Source organism: Pleurodeles waltl, chromosome 3_1, assembly GCF_031143425.1.
Source record: "Pleurodeles waltl isolate 20211129_DDA chromosome 3_1, aPleWal1.hap1.20221129, whole genome shotgun sequence".
Taxonomy (NCBI): Eukaryota; Metazoa; Chordata; class Amphibia; order Caudata; family Salamandridae; genus Pleurodeles; species Pleurodeles waltl.
Genome location: NC_090440.1, coordinates 11,191,082 through 11,208,377, shown reverse-complemented (window position 1 = coordinate 11,208,377; position 17,296 = coordinate 11,191,082).

Below are 17,296 nucleotides of genomic sequence, written 5' to 3'. Positions count from 1 at the left end.
CAGTAAGCCAATGTAAATTGGTAAAAATGGTCACTAGCCTGTTAGTGACAATTTGGAAAGAAATGAGAGAGCATAACCACTGAGGTTCTGATTAGCAGAGCCTCAGTGAGACAGTTAGTCACTACACAGGTAACACATTCAGGCACACTTATGAGCACTGGGGCCCTGGGTTACCAGGGTCCCAGTGACACATACAATTAAAACAACATATATACAGTGAAAAATGGGGGTAACATGCCAGGCAAGATGGTACTTTCCTACACCGGCCCTCAAAAATAAATACCAGTGCTCTGCACCGCAAACAACAAGCACAAATGAAGCACTGGCCACCTCGCTTGACCCTGCATGGCTTCCTTAAGGTAGAGTAACGCAAGACAGCACGAATCACTGCATTGCATTACTGTACCTCAGTGACATGTTCCAAGGTTAGCGCTGTAGGAGGCTGGACTGGCTTGTAGTGAGTACCAAGGGGTACTTGCACCTTGCACCAGGCCCAGTTATCCCTTATTAGTGTATAGGGTGTCTAGCAGCTTAGGCTGATAGATAATGGTAGCTTAGCAGAGCAGCTTAGGCTGAACTAGGAGACGTGTGAAGCTACTACAGTACCACTTAGTGTCATATGCACAATATCATAAGAAAACACAATACACAGTTATACTAAAAATAAAGGTACTTTATTTTTATGACAATATGCCAAAGTATCTTAGAGTGTACCCTCAGTGAGAGGATAGGAAATATACACAAGATATATATACACAATAGCAAAAATATGCAGTATAGTCTTAGAAAACAGTGCAAACAATGTATAGTTACAATAGGATGCAATGGGGAAACATAGGGATAGGGGCAACACAAACCATATACTCCAAAAGTGGAATGCGAACCACGAATGGACCCCAAACCTATGTGACCTTGTAGAGGGTCGCTGGGACTATTAGAAAATAGTGAGAGTTAGAAAAATAACCCTCCCCAAGACCCTCAAAAGTGAGTGCAAAGTGCACTAAAGTTCCCCTAAGGACAAAGAAGTCGTATTAGAGGAATAATGCAGGAAAGACACAAACCAGCAATGCAACAACTGTGGATTTCCAATCTAGAGTACCTGTGGAACAAGGGGACCAAGTCCAAAAGTCACAAGCAAGTCGGAGATGGGCAGATGCCCAGGAAATGCCAGCTGCGGGTGCAAAGAAGCTTCTACTGGACAGAAGAAGCTGAGGTTTCTGCAGGGACGAAAAGGGCTAGAGACTTCCCCTTTGGTGGACGGATCTCTCTCGCCGTGGAGAGTCGTGCAGAAGTGTTTTTCCGCCGAAAGAATGCCAACAAGCCTTGCTAGCTGCAAATCGTGCGGTTAGCATTTTTGGATGCTGCTGTGGCCCAGGAGGGACCAGGAGGTCGCAAATTGGACCAGGAGAGAGAGGGGACGTCGAGCAAGACAAGGAGTCCTCTCAGCAGCAGGTAGCACCCGGAAAAGCAACTACGAGGCACTACGAGGATGCGTGAAACGGTGCTCGCCGAAGTTGCACAAAGGAGTCCCACGTCGCCGGAGACCAACTTAGAAAGTCGTGCAATGCAGGTTCGAGTGCCGTGGACCCAGGCTTGGATGTGCACAAAGGATTGCCGCCGGAAGTGCACAGGGGCCGGAGTAGCTGCAAAAGTCGCGGTTCCCAGCAATGCAGCCCAGCGAGGTGAGGCAAGGACTTACCTCCACCAAACTTGGACTGAAGAGTCACTGGACTGTGGGGGTCACTTGGACAGAGTCGCTGGATTCGAGGGACCTCGCTCGTCGTGCTGAGAGGAGACCCAAGGGACCGGTAATGCAGCTTTTTGGTGCCTGCGGTTGCAGGGGGAAGATTCCGTCGACCCACGGGAGATTTCTTCGGAGCTTCTGGTGCAGAGAGGAGGCAGGCTACCCCCACAGCATGCACAAGCAGGAAAACAGTCGAGAAGGCGGCAGGATCAGCGTTACAGAGTTGCAGTAGTCGTCTTTGCTACTATGTTGCAGTTTTGCAGGCTTCCAGCGCGGTCAGCAGTCGATTCCTTATCAGAAGGTGAAGAGAGAGATGCAGAGGAACTCGGCTGAGCTCATGCATTCGTTATCTAAAGTTTCCCCAGAGACAGAGACCCTAAATAGCCAGAAAAGAGGGTTTGGCTACCTAGGAGAGAGGATAGGCTACTAACACCTGAAGGAGCCTATCAGAAGGAGTCTCTGACGTCACCTGGTGGCACTGGCCACTCAGAGCAGTCCAGTGTGCCAGCAGCACCTCTGTTTCCAAGATGGCAGAGGTCTGGAGCACACTGGAGGAGCTCTGGACACCTCCCAGGGGAGGTGCAGGTCAGGGGAGTGGTCACTCCCCTTTCCTTTGTCCAGTTTCGCGCGAGAGCAGGGCTAAGGGGTCCCCTGAACCGGTCTAGACTGGCTTATGCAGAATTGGGCACCTCTGTGCCCAACAAAGCATTTCCAGAGGCTGGGGGAGGCTACTCCTCCCCTGCCTTCACACCATTTTCCAAAGGGAGAGGGTGTCACACCCTCTCTCAGAGGAAGTTCTTTGTTCTGCCATCCTGGGCCAGGCCTGGCTGGACCCCTGGAGGGCAGATGCCTGTCTGAGGGGTTGGCAGCAGCAGCAGCTGCAGTGAAACCCCAGGAAGGGCAGTTTGGCAGTACCAGGGTCTGTGCTACAGACCACTGGGATCATGGGATTGTGCCAACTATGCCAGGATGGCATAGAGGGGGCAATTCCATGATCATAGACATGTTACATGGCCATATTCGGAGTTACCATTGTGAAGCTACATATAGGTAGTGACCTATATGTAGTGCACGCGTGTAATGGTGTCCCCGCACTCACAAAGTTCAGGGAATTGGCTCTGAACAATGTGGGGGCACCTTGGCTAGTGCCAGGGTGCCCTCACACTAAGTAACTTTGCACCTAACCTTTACCAGGTAAAGGTTAGACATATAGGTGACTTATAAGTTACTTAAGTGCAGTGTAAAATGGCTGTGAAATAACGTGGACGTTATTTCACTCAGGCTGCAGTGGCAGGCCTGTGTAAGAATTGTCAGAGCTCCCTATGGGTGGCAAAAGAAATGCTGCAGCCCATAGGGATCTCCTGGAACCCCAATACCCTGGGTACCTCAGTACCATATACTAGGGAATTATAAGGGTGTTCCAGTAAGCCAATGTAAATTGGTAAAATTGGTCACTAGCCTGTTAGTGACAATTTGGAAATAAATGAGAGAGCATAACCACTGAGGTTCTGGTTAGCAGAGCCTCAGTGAGACAGTTAGGCACCACACAGGGAACACATACATATAGGCCACAAACTTATGAGCACTGGGGTCCTGACTAGCAGGGTCCCAGTGACACATAACAAACATACTGAAAACATAGGGTTTTCACAATGAGCACTGGGCCCTGGCTGCCAGGATCCCAGTGAGACAGTAAAAAACACCCTGACATACACTCACAAACAGGCCCAAAGTGGGGGTAACAAGGCTAGAAAGAGGCTACTTTCTCACAAGCGCACAGGCGTTTCAATGCATCCAACCATGGATTTTGCTGCATTTCCAGATTTACCATTAATGATAGACCCGGGAATGCGTCGAAATGATACACGCGCACAGGGGAGAAATATCTTTATTTCTCCTCGTTGTTTCCCTTTTCTATGTGAGGTTTACCATCCTGCACAAAAATAATCCTCCCTGCAACACAGGTACTCTTACACCATGCTGCGAGGGTGCCTGCGTTGGGTCTCAGCAGCCAGAAGTGCGCTGGCGCCAGGAATGGACCGGATTGCACGTATAATGTTAAATATGGCACATTCATGTCCTTTCAAGCAGCGCAGCAAGATTGCTTCCTTTTTCTATATTTATTTTAGGTTTTCCACCACAGCCTGCAACAACAGGAGATTTGATATCGAAAAAGAAAGAAACACCATAAATGTGATGTTTCTCCCCTGTCATTCTCCCTCCTCCCCCCACCTGCCGTTCTCCAGACAGGGGTGGAGATCTGGGGTGAGGGCAACTAGAGTGCTGGGTGGCAGGTGGAGGGTGGATTGGGACTCAAACTTGCTTGTTATCAGGGCACAGCATCAGGCTGCCGAAAGCAAGTGTGTACGGGAGTGTGTGCGTGCACACCTGTGCCAACTGATACCCAGGCCACGTGCCAGGGCACGGGGTGGATGTGAGGATGTGTGTGCGTGCACACCTGTGCCAACTGATACCCAGGCCTGTGCCGAGGCCCGGGGTGGATGTGAGAGAGTGTGTGTGTGCACACCTGTGCCAACTGATACCCAGGCCTGTGCCGAGGCCTGGGGTGGATGTGAGGATGTGTGTGCGTGCACACCTGTGCCAAGTGATACCCAGGCCACGTGCTGAGGTGCGGGGTGGATGTGAGGGAGTGTATGCATGCACATCTGTGCCATCTGATACCCAGGCCCCATGCTGAGGCGCAGGATGGATGAGAGGAAGTGTGTGCATGTACACCTGTGCCAAATGATACCCGGGTCCCGTGCAGTGGCACGGGGTGAATGTGAGGGAGTGTGTGCGTGCGCACCTGTGCCAACTGACACCCAGGCCCCGTGGCACGGGGTGGATGTGAGGGAGTGTGTGCGTCTGCACCTGTGCCAACTGATACCCAGGCTAGTGATGAGGAGTGGGGTGGATGTGAAGGAGTGTGTGCGTGCACACCTATGCCAACTGATACCCAGACCATGTGCCGGGGCGCGGGGTGGATGTGAGGATGTGTGTGCATGCACACCTGTGCCAACTGATACCCAGGCCACGTGCCGTGGCGCGGGGTGGATGTGAGGATGTGTGTGCTTGCGCACCTGTGCCAAGTGATACCCTGGCCGCGTGCCAGGGCGTGGGGTGGATATGAGGATGTGTGTGCGTGCACACCTGTGCCAACTGATACCCAGGCCTGTGCCGAGGCACGGGGTGGATGTGAGGGAGTGAGTCGGAGTGACAATGAGTGATGCTGGGGCAGCACTGTGGTGTTGCTAGGTACTCTGGTTCTGCCAGAGAGATCCTAGGATTGACATAGCACGTCACTAGCGCGGCTAAGGCAGTGGGCATGGCTGGGACAGTGCGAGTGCTGAGGCCGTGGGCATGGGTGGGATAGTGCGACTACTGATGCCGTGGGCATGGGTGGGACAGTGCGAGTACTGAGGCAGTGGGCATGGGTGGGACAGTGCGAGTACTGAGGCCGTGGGCATGGGCATGGGTGGGACATTGTGAGTACTGAGGCCGTGGGCATGGGTGGGACAGTGCGAGTACTGAGGCCGTGGGCATGGGTGGGACAGTGCGAGTACTGAGGCAGTGGGCATGGGTGGGACAGTGCGAGTACTGAGGCCGTGGGCATGGGTGGGACAGTGTGAGTACTGAGGCAGTGGGCATGGGTGGGACTGTGCGAGTACTGAGGCCGTGGGCATGGGTGGGATAGTGCGAGTACTGAGGCCGTGGGCATGGGTGGGATAGTGCGAGTACTGAGGCCGTGTGCATGGGTGAGACAGTGCGAGTACTGAGGCCGTGTGCATGGGTGGGACAGTGCGAGTACTGAGGCTGTGGGCATGGGCATGGCTGGGACAGTGCGAGTACTGAGGCAGTGCGAGTACTGAGGCCGTGGGCATGGGTGGGACAGTGCGAGTACTGAGGCCGTGGGCATGGGTGGGACAGTGCGAGTACTGAGGCCGTGGGCATGGGTGGGACAGTGTGAGTACTGAGGCAGTGGGCATGGGTGGGACTGTGCGAGTACTGAGGCCGTGGGCATGGGTGGGATAGTGCGAGTACTGAGGCCGTGGGCATGGGTGGGATAGTGCGAGTACTGAGGCCGTGTGCATTGGTGGGACAGTGCGAGTACTGAGGCCGTGTGCATGGGTGGGACAGTGCGAGTACTGAGGCTGTGGGCATGGGCATGGCTGGGACAGTGCGAGTACTGAGGCCGTGGGCATGGGTGGGATAGTGCGAGTACTGAGGCCGTGGGCATGGGTGGGATAGTGCGAGTACTGAGGCCGTGGGCATGGGTGGGACTGTGCGAGTACTGAGGCAGTGGGCATGGGTGGGACAGTGCGAGTACTGAGGCCGTGGGCATGGGTGGGACATTGTGAGTACTGAGGCCGTGGGCATGGGTGGGATAGTGCGAGTACTGAGGCCGTGGGCATGGGTGGGACAGTGCGAGTACTGAGGCAGTGGGCATGGGTGGGACAGTGCGAGTACTGAGGCCGTGGGCATGGGTGGGACAGTGTGAGTACTGAGGCAGTGGGCATGGGTGGGACTGTGCGAGTACTGAGGCCGTGGGCATGGGTGGGATAGTGCGAGTACTGAGGCCGTGGGCATGGGTGGGATAGTGCGAGTACTGAGGCCGTGTGCATGGGTGGGACAGTGCGAGTACTGAGGCCGTGTGCATGGGTGGGACAGTGCGAGTACTGAGGCTGTGGGCATGGGCATGGCTGGGACAGTGCGAGTACTGAGGCCGTGGGCATGGGTGGGATAGTGCGAGTACTGAGGCCGTGGGCATGGGTGGGATAGTGCGAGTACTGAGGCCGTGTGCATGGGTGGGACAGTGCGAGTGCTGAGGCCGTGGGCATGGGTGGGATAGTGCGAGTACTGAGGCCGTGTGCATGGGTGGGACAGTGCGAGTGCTGAGGCCGTGTGCATGGGTGGGTCAGTGCGAGTGCTGAGGCCGTGTGCATGGGTGGGACAGTGCGAGTACTGAGGCCGTGTGCATGGGTGGGACAGTGCGAGTACTGAGGCCGTGGGCATGGGTGGGATAGTGCGAGTACTGAGGCCGTGTGCATGGGTGGGACAGTGCGAGTACTGAGGCCGTGTGCATGGGTGGGACAGTGCGAGTACTGAGGCTGTGGGCATGGGTGGGACAGTGCGAGTACTGAGGCCGTGGGCATGGGTGGGACAGTGTGAGTACTGAGGCAGTGGGCATGGGTGGGACTGTGCGAGTACTGAGGCCGTGGGCATGGGTGGGATAGTGCGAGTACTGAGGCCGTGGGCATGGGTGGGATAGTGCGAGTACTGAGGCCGTGTGCATGGGTGGGACAGTGCGAGTACTGAGGCCGTGTGCATGGGTGGGACAGTGCGAGTACTGAGGCTGTGGGCATGGGCATGGCTGGGACAGTGCGAGTACTGAGGCCGTGGGCATGGGTGGGATAGTGCGAGTACTGAGGCCGTGGGCATGGGTGGGATAGTGCGAGTACTGAGGCCGTGGGCATGGGTGGGACTGTGCGAGTACTGAGGCAGTGGGCATGGGTGGGACAGTGCGAGTACTGAGGCCGTGGGCATGGGCATGGGTGGGACATTGTGAGTACTGAGGCCGTGGGCATGGGTGGGATAGTGCGAGTACTGAGGCCGTGGGCATGGGTGGGACAGTGCGAGTACTGAGGCCGTGGGCATGGGCATGGGTGGGACTGTGTGAGTACAGAGGCTGTGGGCATGGGTGGGACATTGTGAGTACTGAGTCCGTGGGCATGGGTGGGACAGTGCGAGTACTGAGGCTGTGGGCATGGGTGGGACAGTGTAAATACTGAGGCCGTGGGCATGGGTGGGACAGTGCGAGTACTGAGGCCGTGGGCATGGGCATGGGTGGGACTGTGTGAGTACAGAGGCTGTGGGCATGGGTGGGACATTGTGAGTACTGAGGCCGTGGGCATGGGTGGGATAGTGCGAGTACTGAGGCCGTGGGCATGGGTGGGATAGTGCGAGTACTGAGGCCGTGGGCATGGGTGGGACTGTGCGAGTACTGAGGCAGTGGGCATGGGTGGGACAGTGCGAGTACTGAGGCCGTGGGCATGGGCATGGGTGGGACATTGTGAGTACTGAGGCCGTGGGCATGGATGGGATAGTGCGAGTACTGAGGCCGTGGGCATGGGTGGGACAGTGCGAGTACTGAGGCAGTGGGCATGGGTGGGACAGTGCGAGTACTGAGGCCGTGGGCATGGGTGGGACAGTGTGAGTACTGAGGCAGTGGGCATGGGTGGGACTGTGCGAGTACTGAGGCCGTGGGCATGGGTGGGACAGTGTGAGTACTGAGGCTGTGGGCATGGGTGGGACATTGTGAGTACTGAGGCCGTGGGCATGGGTGGGATAGTGCGAGTACTGAGGCCGTGGGCATGGGTGGGATAGTGCGAGTACTGAGGCCGTGGGCATGGGTGGGACTGTGCGAGTACTGAGGCAGTGGGCATGGGTGGGACAGTGCGAGTACTGAGGCCGTGGGCATGGGTGGGACAGTGCGAGTACTGAGGCCATGGGCATGGGTGGGACAGTGCGAGTACTGAGGCCATGGGCATGGGTGGGACAGTGCGAGCACTGAGGCCGTGGGCATGGGTGGGACAGTGCGAGTACTGAGGCCGTGGGCATGGGTGGGACTGTGCGAGTACTGAGGCCGTGGGCATGGGTGGGACAGTGCGAGTACTGAGGCCGTGAGCATGGGTGGGACAGTGCGAGTACTGAGGCTGTGGGCATGGGTGGGACAGTGTAAATACTGAGGCCGTGGGCATGGGTGGGACAGTGCGAGTACTGAGGCCGTGGGCATGGGCATGGGTGGGACTGTGTGAGTACAGAGGCTGTGGGCATGGGTGGGACATTGTGAGTACTGAGTCCGTGGGCATGGGTGGGACAGTGCGAGTACTGAGGCTGTGGGCATGGGTGGGACAGTGTAAATACTGAGGCCGTGGGCATGGGTGGGACAGTGCGAGTACTGAGGCCGTGGGCATGGGCATGGGTGGGACTGTGTGAGTACAGAGGCTGTGGGCATGGGTGGGACATTGTGAGTACTGAGGCCGTGGGCATGGGTGGGATAGTGCGAGTACTGAGGCCGTGGGCATGGGTGGGATAGTGCGAGTACTGAGGCCGTGGGCATGGGTGGGACTGTGCGAGTACTGAGGCAGTGGGCATGGGTGGGACAGTGCGAGTACTGAGGCCGTGGGCATGGGCATGGGTGGGACATTGTGAGTACTGAGGCCGTGGGCATGGGTGGGATAGTGCGAGTACTGAGGCCGTGGGCATGGGTGGGACAGTGCGAGTACTGAGGCAGTGGGCATGGGTGGGACAGTGCGAGTACTGAGGCCGTGGGCATGGGTGGGACAGTGCGAGTACTGAGGCAGTGGGCATGGGTGGGATAGTGCGAGTACTGAGGCCGTGTGCATGGGTGGGACAGTGCGAGTACTGAGGCAGTGTGCATGGGTGGGACAGTGCGAGTACTGAGGCCGTGGGCATGGGCATGGGTGGGACTGTGTGAGTACAGAGGCTGTGGGCATGGGTGGGACATTGTGAGTACTGAGTCCGTGGGCATGGGTGGGACAGTGCGAGTACTGAGGCTGTGGGCATGGGTGGGACAGTGTAAATACTGAGGCCGTGGGCATGGGTGGGACAGTGCGAGTACTGAGGCCGTGGGCATGGGCATGGGTGGGACTGTGTGAGTACAGAGGCTGTGGGCATGGGTGGGACATTGTGAGTACTGAGGCCGTGGGCATGGGTGGGATAGTGCGAGTACTGAGGCCGTGGGCATGGGTGGGATAGTGCGAGTACTGAGGCCGTGGGCATGGGTGGGACTGTGCGAGTACTGAGGCAGTGGGCATGGGTGGGACAGTGCGAGTACTGAGGCCGTGGGCATGGGCCTGGGTGGGACATTGTGAATACTGAGGCCGTGGGCATGGGTGGGATAGTGCGAGTACTGAGGCCGTGGGCATGGGTGGGATAGTGCGAGTACTGAGGCCGTGGGCATGGGTGGGACAGTGCGAGTACTGAGGCAGTGGGCATGGGTGGGACAGTGCGAGTACTGAGGCCGTGGGCATGGGTGGGACAGTGCGAGTACTGAGGCAGTGGGCATGGGTGGGATAGTGCGAGTACTGAGGCCGTGGGCATGGGTGGGACAGTGCGAGTACTGAGGCCGTGGGCATGGGCATGGGTGGGACTGTGTGAGTACAGAGGCTGTGGGCATGGGTGGGACATTGTGAGTACTGAGTCCGTGGGCATGGGTGGGACAGTGCGAGTACTGAGGCTGTGGGCATGGGTGGGACAGTGTAAATACTGAGGCCGTGGGCATGGGTGGGACAGTGCGAGTACTGAGGCCGTGGGCATGGGCATGGGTGGGACTGTGTGAGTACAGAGGCTGTGGGCATGGGTGGGACATTGTGAGTACTGAGGCCGTGGGCATGGGTGGGATAGTGCGAGTACTGAGGCCGTGGGCATGGGTGGGATAGTGCGAGTACTGAGGCCGTGGGCATGGGTGGGACTGTGCGAGTACTGAGGCAGTGGGCATGGGTGGGACAGTGCGAGTACTGAGGCCGTGGGCATGGGCATGGGTGGGACATTGTGAGTACTGAGGCCGTGGGCATGGGTGGGATAGTGCGAGTACTGAGGCCGTGGGCATGGGTGGGACAGTGCGAGTACTGAGGCAGTGGGCATGGGTGGGACAGTGCGAGTACTGAGGCCGTGGGCATGGGTGTGACAGTGCGAGTACTGAGGCAGTGGGCATGGGTGGGATAGTGCGAGTACTGAGGCCGTGTGCATGGGTGGGACAGTGCAAGTACTGAGGCAGTGTGCATGGGTGGGACAGTGCGAGTACTGAGGCCGTGGGCATGGGCATGGGTGGGACTGTGTGAGTACAGAGGCTGTGGGCATGGGTGGGACATTGTGAGTACTGAGTCCGTGGGCATGGGTGGGACAGTGTGAGTACTGAGGCTGTGGGCATGGGTGGGACAGTGTAAATACTGAGGCCGTGGGCATGGGTGGGACAGTGCGAGTACTGAGGCCGTGGGCATGGGCATGGGTGGGACTGTGTGAGTACAGAGGCTGTGGGCATGGGTGGGACATTGTGAGTACTGAGGCCGTGGGCATGGGTGGGATAGTGCGAGTACTGAGGCCGTGGGCATGGGTGGGATAGTGCGAGTACTGAGGCCGTGGGCATGGGTGGGACTGTGCGAGTACTGAGGCAGTGGGCATGGGTGGGACAGTGCGAGTACTGAGGCCGTGGGCATGGGCATGGGTGGGACATTGTGAGTACTGAGGCCGTGGGCATGGGTGGGATAGTGCGAGTACTGAGGCCGTGGGCATGGGTGGGATAGTGCGAGTACTGAGGCCGTGGGCATGGGTGGGACAGTGCGAGTACTGAGGCAGTGGGCATGGGTGGGACAGTGCGAGTACTGAGGCCGTGGGCATGGGTGGGACAGTGCGAGTACTGAGGCAGTGGGCATGGGTGGGATAGTGCGAGTACTGAGGCCGTGTGCATGGGTGGGACAGTGCGAGTACTGAGGCCGTGGGCATGGGTGGGACAGTGCGAGTACTGAGGCTGTGGGCATGGGTGGGACAGTGTAAATACTGAGGCCGTGGGCATGGGTGGGACAGTGTAAATACTGAGGCCGTGGGCATGGGTGGGACAGTGCGAGTACTGAGGCCGTGGGCATGGGCATGGGTGGGACTGTGTGAGTACAGAGGCTGTGGGCATGGGTGGGACATTGTGAGTACTGAGGCCGTGGGCATGGGTGGGATAGTGCGAGTACTGAGGCCGTGGGCATGGGTGGGATAGTGCGAGTACTGAGGCCGTGGGCATGGGTGGGACTGTGCGAGTACTGAGGCAGTGGGCATGGGTGGGACAGTGCGAGTACTGAGGCCGTGGGCATGGGCATGGGTGGGACATTGTGAGTACTGAGGCCGTGGGCATGGGTGGGATAGTGCGAGTACTGAGGCCGTGGGCATGGGTGGGATAGTGCGAGTACTGAGGCCGTGGGCATGGGTGGGACAGTGCGAGTACTGAGGCAGTGGGCATGGGTGGGACAGTGCGAGTACTGAGGCCGTGGGCATGGGTGGGACAGTGCGAGTACTGAGGCAGTGGGCATGGGTGGGATAGTGCGAGTACTGAGGCCGTGTGCATGGGTGGGACAGTGCGAGTACTGAGGCCGTGGGCATGGGTGGGACAGTGCGAGTACTGAGGCTGTGGGCATGGGTGGGACAGTGTAAATACTGAGGCCGTGGGCATGGGTGGGACAGTGCGAGTACTGAGGCCGTGGGCATGGGCATGGGTGGGACTGTGTGAGTACAGAGGCTGTGGGCATGGGTGGGACATTGTGAGTACTGAGTCCGTGGGCATGGGTGGGACAGTGCGAGTACTGAGGCTGTGGGCATGGGTGGGACAGTGTAAATACTGAGGCCGTGGGCATGGGTGGGACAGTGCGAGTACTGAGGCCGTGGGCATGGGCATGGGTGGGACTGTGTGAGTACAGAGGCTGTGGGCATGGGTGGGACATTGTGAGTACTGAGGCCGTGGGCATGGGTGGGATAGTGCGAGTACTGAGGCCGTGGGCATGGGTGGGATAGTGCGAGTACTGAGGCCGTGGGCATGGGTGGGACTGTGCGAGTACTGAGGCAGTGGGCATGGGTGGGACAGTGCGAGTACTGAGGCCGTGGGCATGGGCATGGGTGGGACATTGTGAGTACTGAGGCCGTGGGCATGGGTGGGATAGTGCGAGTACTGAGGCTGTGGGCATGGGTGGGACAGTGCGAGTACTGAGGCAGTGGGCATGGGTGGGACAGTGCGAGTACTGAGGCCGTGGGCATGGGTGGGACAGTGCGAGTACTGAGGCAGTGGGCATGGGTGGGATAGTGCGAGTACTGAGGCCGTGTGCATGGGTGGGACAGTGCGAGTACTGAGGCAGTGTGCATGGGTGGGACAGTGCGAGTACTGAGGCCGTGGGCATGGGCATGGGTGGGACTGTGTGAGTACAGAGGCTGTGGGCATGGGTGGGACATTGTGAGTACTGAGTCCGTGGGCATGGGTGGGACAGTGCGATTACTGAGGCTGCGGGCATGGGTGGGACAGTGTAAATACTGAGGCCGTGGGCATGGGTGGGACAGTGCGAGTACTGAGGCCGTGGGCATGGGCATGGGTAGGACTGTGTGAGTACAGAGGCTGTGGGCATGGGTGGGACATTGTGAGTACTGAGGCCGTGGGCATGGGTGGGATAGTGCGAGTACTGAGGCCGTGGGCATGGGTGGGATAGTGCGAGTACTGAGGCCGTGGGCATGGGTGGGACTGTGCGAGTACTGAGGCAGTGGGCATGGGTGGGACAGTGCGAGTACTGAGGCCGTGGGCATGGGCATGGGTGGGACATTGTGAGTACTGAGGCCGTGGGCATGGGTGGGATAGTGCGAGTACTGAGGCCGTGGGCATGGGTGGGATAGTGCGAGTACTGAGGCCGTGGGCATGGGTGGGACAGTGCGAGTACTGAGGCAGTGGGCATGGGTGGGACAGTGCGAGTACTGAGGCCGTGGGCATGGGTGGGACAGTGCGAGTACTGAGGCCGTGGGCATGGGTGGGACAGTGCGAGTACTGAGGCCGTGTGCATGGGTGGGGCCGTGTGCATGGGTGGGACAGTGCGAGTGCTGAGGCCGTGTGCATGGGTGGGACAGTGCGAGTGCTGAGGCCGTGTGCATGGGTGGGACAGTGCGAGTGCTGAGGCCGTGTGCATGGGTGGGACAGTGCGAGTGCTGAGGCCGTGTGCATGGGTGGGACAGTGCGAGTGCTGAGGCCGTGTGCATGGGTGGGACAGTGCGAGTACTGAGGCCGTGGGCATGGGTGGGACAGTGCGAGTGCTGAGGCCGTGTGCATGGGTGGGACAGTGCGAGTACTGAGGCTGTGTGCATGGGTGGGACAGTGCGAGTACTGACGCCGTGTGCATGGGTGGGACAGTGCGAGTGCTGAGGCCGTGTGCATAGGTGGGACAGTGCGAGTGCTGAGGCCGTGTGCATGGGTGGGACAGTGCGAGTGCTGAGGCCGTGTGCATGGGTGGGACAGTGCGAGTACTGAGGCCGTGGGCATGGGTGGGACAGTGCGAGTACTGAGGCTGTGGGCATGGGTGGGACAGTGCGAGTACTGCATGGGTGGGACAGTGCGAGTGCTGAGGCCGTGTGCATGGGTGGGACAGTGCGAGTGCTGAGGCCGTGTGCATGGGTGGGACAGTGCGAGTGCTGAGGCCGTGTGCATGGGTGGGACAGTGCGAGTGCTGAGGCCGTGGGCATGGGTGGGACAGTGCGAGTGCTGAGGCCGTGTGCATGGGTGGGACAGTGCGAGTGCTGAGGCCGTGTGCATGGGTGGGACAGTGCGAGTACTGAGGCTGTGGGCATGGGTGGGACAGTGCGAGTACTGCATGGGTGGGACAGTGCGAGTGCTGAGGCCGTGTGCATGGGTGGGACAGTGCGAGTGCTGAGGCCGTGTGCATGGGTGGGACAGTGCGAGTGCTGAGGCCGTGTGCATGGGTGGGACAGTGCGAGTGCTGAGGCCGTGGGCATGGGTGGGACAGTGCGAGTGCTGAGGCCGTGTGCATGGGTGGGACAGTGCGAGTGCTGAGGCCGTGTGCATGGGTGGGACAGTGCGAGTGCTGAGGCCGTGTGCATGGGTGGGACAGTGCGAGTGCTGAGGCCGTGGGCATGGGTGGGACAGTGCGAGTGCTGAGGCCGAGTGCATGGGTGGGACAGTGCGAGTGCTGAGGCCGTGGGCATGGGTGGGACAGTGCGAGTGCTGAGGCCGTGTGCATGGGTGGGACAGTGCGAGTTCTGAGGCCGTGTGCATGGGTGGGACAGTGCGAGTGCTGGGGCCGTGTGCATGGGTGGGACAGTGCGAGTGCTGAGGCCGTGTGCATGGGTGGGACAGTGCGAGTGCTGAGGCCGTGTGCATGGGTGGGACAGTGCGAGTGCTGAGGCCGTGTGCATGGGTGGGACAGTGCGAGTGCTGAGGCCGTGTGCATGGGTGGGACAGTGCGAGTGCTGAGGCCGTGGGCATGGGTGGGACAGTGCGAGTGCTGAGGCCGTGTGCATGGGTGGGACAGTGCGAGTGCTGAGGCCGTGTGCATGGGTGGGACAGTGCGAGTACTGAGGCTGTGGGCATGGGTGGGACAGTGCGAGTACTGAGGCTGTGGGCATGGGTGGGACAGTGCGAGTACTGCATGGGTGGGACAGTGCGAGTGCTGAGGCCGTGTGCATGGGTGGGACAGTGCGAGTGCTGAGGCCGTGGGCATGGGTGGGACAGTGCGAGTGCTGAGGCCGTGGGCATGGGTGGGACAGTGCGAGTGCTGAGGCCGTGTGCATGGGTGGGACAGTGCGAGTGCTGAGGCCGTGTGCATGGGTGGGACAGTGCGAGTGCTGAGGCCGTGGGCATGGGTGGGACAGTGCGAGTGCTGAGGCCGTGGGCATGGGTGGGACAGTGCGAGTGCTGAGGCCGTGTGCATGGGTGGGACAGTGCGAGTGCTGAGGCCGTGTGCATGGGTGGGACAGTGCGAGTACTGAGGCCGTGTGCATGGGTGGGACAGTGCGAGTGCTGAGGCCGTGTGCATGGGTGGGACAGTGCGAGTACTGAGGCCGTGTGCATGGGTGGGACAGTGCGAGTGCTGAGGCCGTGTGCATGGGTGGGACAGTGCGAGTGCTGAGGCCGTGTGCATGGGTGGGACAGTGCGAGTGCTGAGGCCGTGTGCATGGGTTGGACAGTGCGAGTGCTGAGGCCGTGGGCATGGGTGGGACAGTGCGAGTGCTGAGGCCGTGTGCATGGGTGGGACAGTGCGAGTGCTGAGGCCGTGTGCATAGGTGGGACAGTGCGAGTACTGAGGCTGTGGGCATGGGTGGGACAGTGCGAGTACTGCATGGGTGGGACAGTGCGAGTGCTGAGGCCGTGGGCATGGGTGGGACAGTGCGAGTACTGAGGCCGTGTGCATGGGTGGGACAGTGCGAGTACTGAGGCCGTGTGCATGGGTGGGACAGTGCGAGTACTGAGGCCGTGTGCATGGGTGGGACAGTGCGAGTACTGAGGCCGTGTGCATGGGTGGGACAGTGCGAGTGCTGAGGCCGTGTGCATGGGTGGGACAGTGCGAGTGCTGAGGCCGTGTGCATGGGTGGGACAGTGCGAGTGCTGAGGCCGTGGGCATGGGTGGGACATTGCGAGTACTGAGGCCGTGGGCATGGGTGGGACAGTGCGAGTACTGAGGCCGTGTGCATGGGTGGGACAGTGCGAGTACTGAGGCCGTGTGCATGGGTGGGACAGTGCGAGTACTGAGGCCGTGGACTTGGGTGGGACAGTGCGAGGACTGAGGCCGTGGGCATGGGTGGGACAGTGCGAGTACTGAGGCCGTGTGCATGGGTGGGACAGTGCGAGTACTGAGGCCGTGTGCATGGGTGGGACAGTGCGAGTACTGAGGCCGTGTGCATGGGTGGGACAGTGCGAGTACTGAGGCCGTGTGCATGGGTGGGACAGTGCGAGTGCTGAGGCCGTGTGCATGGGTGGGACAGTGCGAGTGCTGAGGCCGTGTGCATGGGTGGGACAGTGCGAGTGCTGAGGCCGTGTGCATGGGTGGGACAGTGCGAGTGCTGAGGCCGTGTGCATGGGTGGGACAGTGCGAGTGCTGAGGCCGTGTGCATGGGTGGGACAGTGCGAGTGCTGAGGCCGTGTGCATGGGTGGGACAGTGCGAGTGCTGAGGCCGTGTGCATGGGTGGGACAGTGCGAGTGCTGAGGCCGTGTGCATGGGTGGGACAGTGCGAGTGCTGAGGCCGTGTGCATGGGTGGGACAGTGCGAGTGCTGAGGCCGTGTGCATGGGTTGGACAGTGCGAGTGCTGAGGCCGTGGGCATGGGTGGGACAGTGCGAGTGCTGAGGCCGTGTGCATGGGTGGGACAGTGCGAGTGCTGAGGCCGTGTGCATAGGTGGGACAGTGCGAGTACTGAGGCTGTGGGCATGGGTGGGACAGTGCGAGTACTGCATGGGTGGGACAGTGCGAGTGCTGAGGCCGTGTGCATGGGTGGGACAGTGCGAGTGCTGAGGCCGTGTGCATGGGTGGGACAGTGCGAGTGCTGAGGCCGTGTGCATGGGTGGGACAGTGCGAGTGCTGAGGCCGTGGGCATGGGTGGGACAGTGCGAGTGCTGAGGCCGTGTGCATGGGTGGGACAGTGCGAGTGCTGAGGCCGTGGGCATGGGTGGGACAGTGCGAGTGCTGAGGCCGTGTGCATGGGTGGGACAGTGCGAGTGCTGAGGCCGTGTGCATGGGTGGGACAGTGCGAGTGCTGAGGCCGTGTGCATGGGTGGGACAGTGCGAGTGCTGAGGCCGTGGGCATGGGTGGGACAGTGCGAGTACTGAGGCCGTGTGCATGGGTGGGACAGTGCGAGTGCTGAGGCCGTGGGCATGGGTGGGACAGTGCGAGTACTGAGGCCGTGTGCATGGGCGGGACAGTGCGAGTGCTGAGGCCGTGGGCATGGGTGGGACATTGTGAGTACTGAGGCCGTGGGCATGGGTGGGACATTGTGAGTACTGAGGC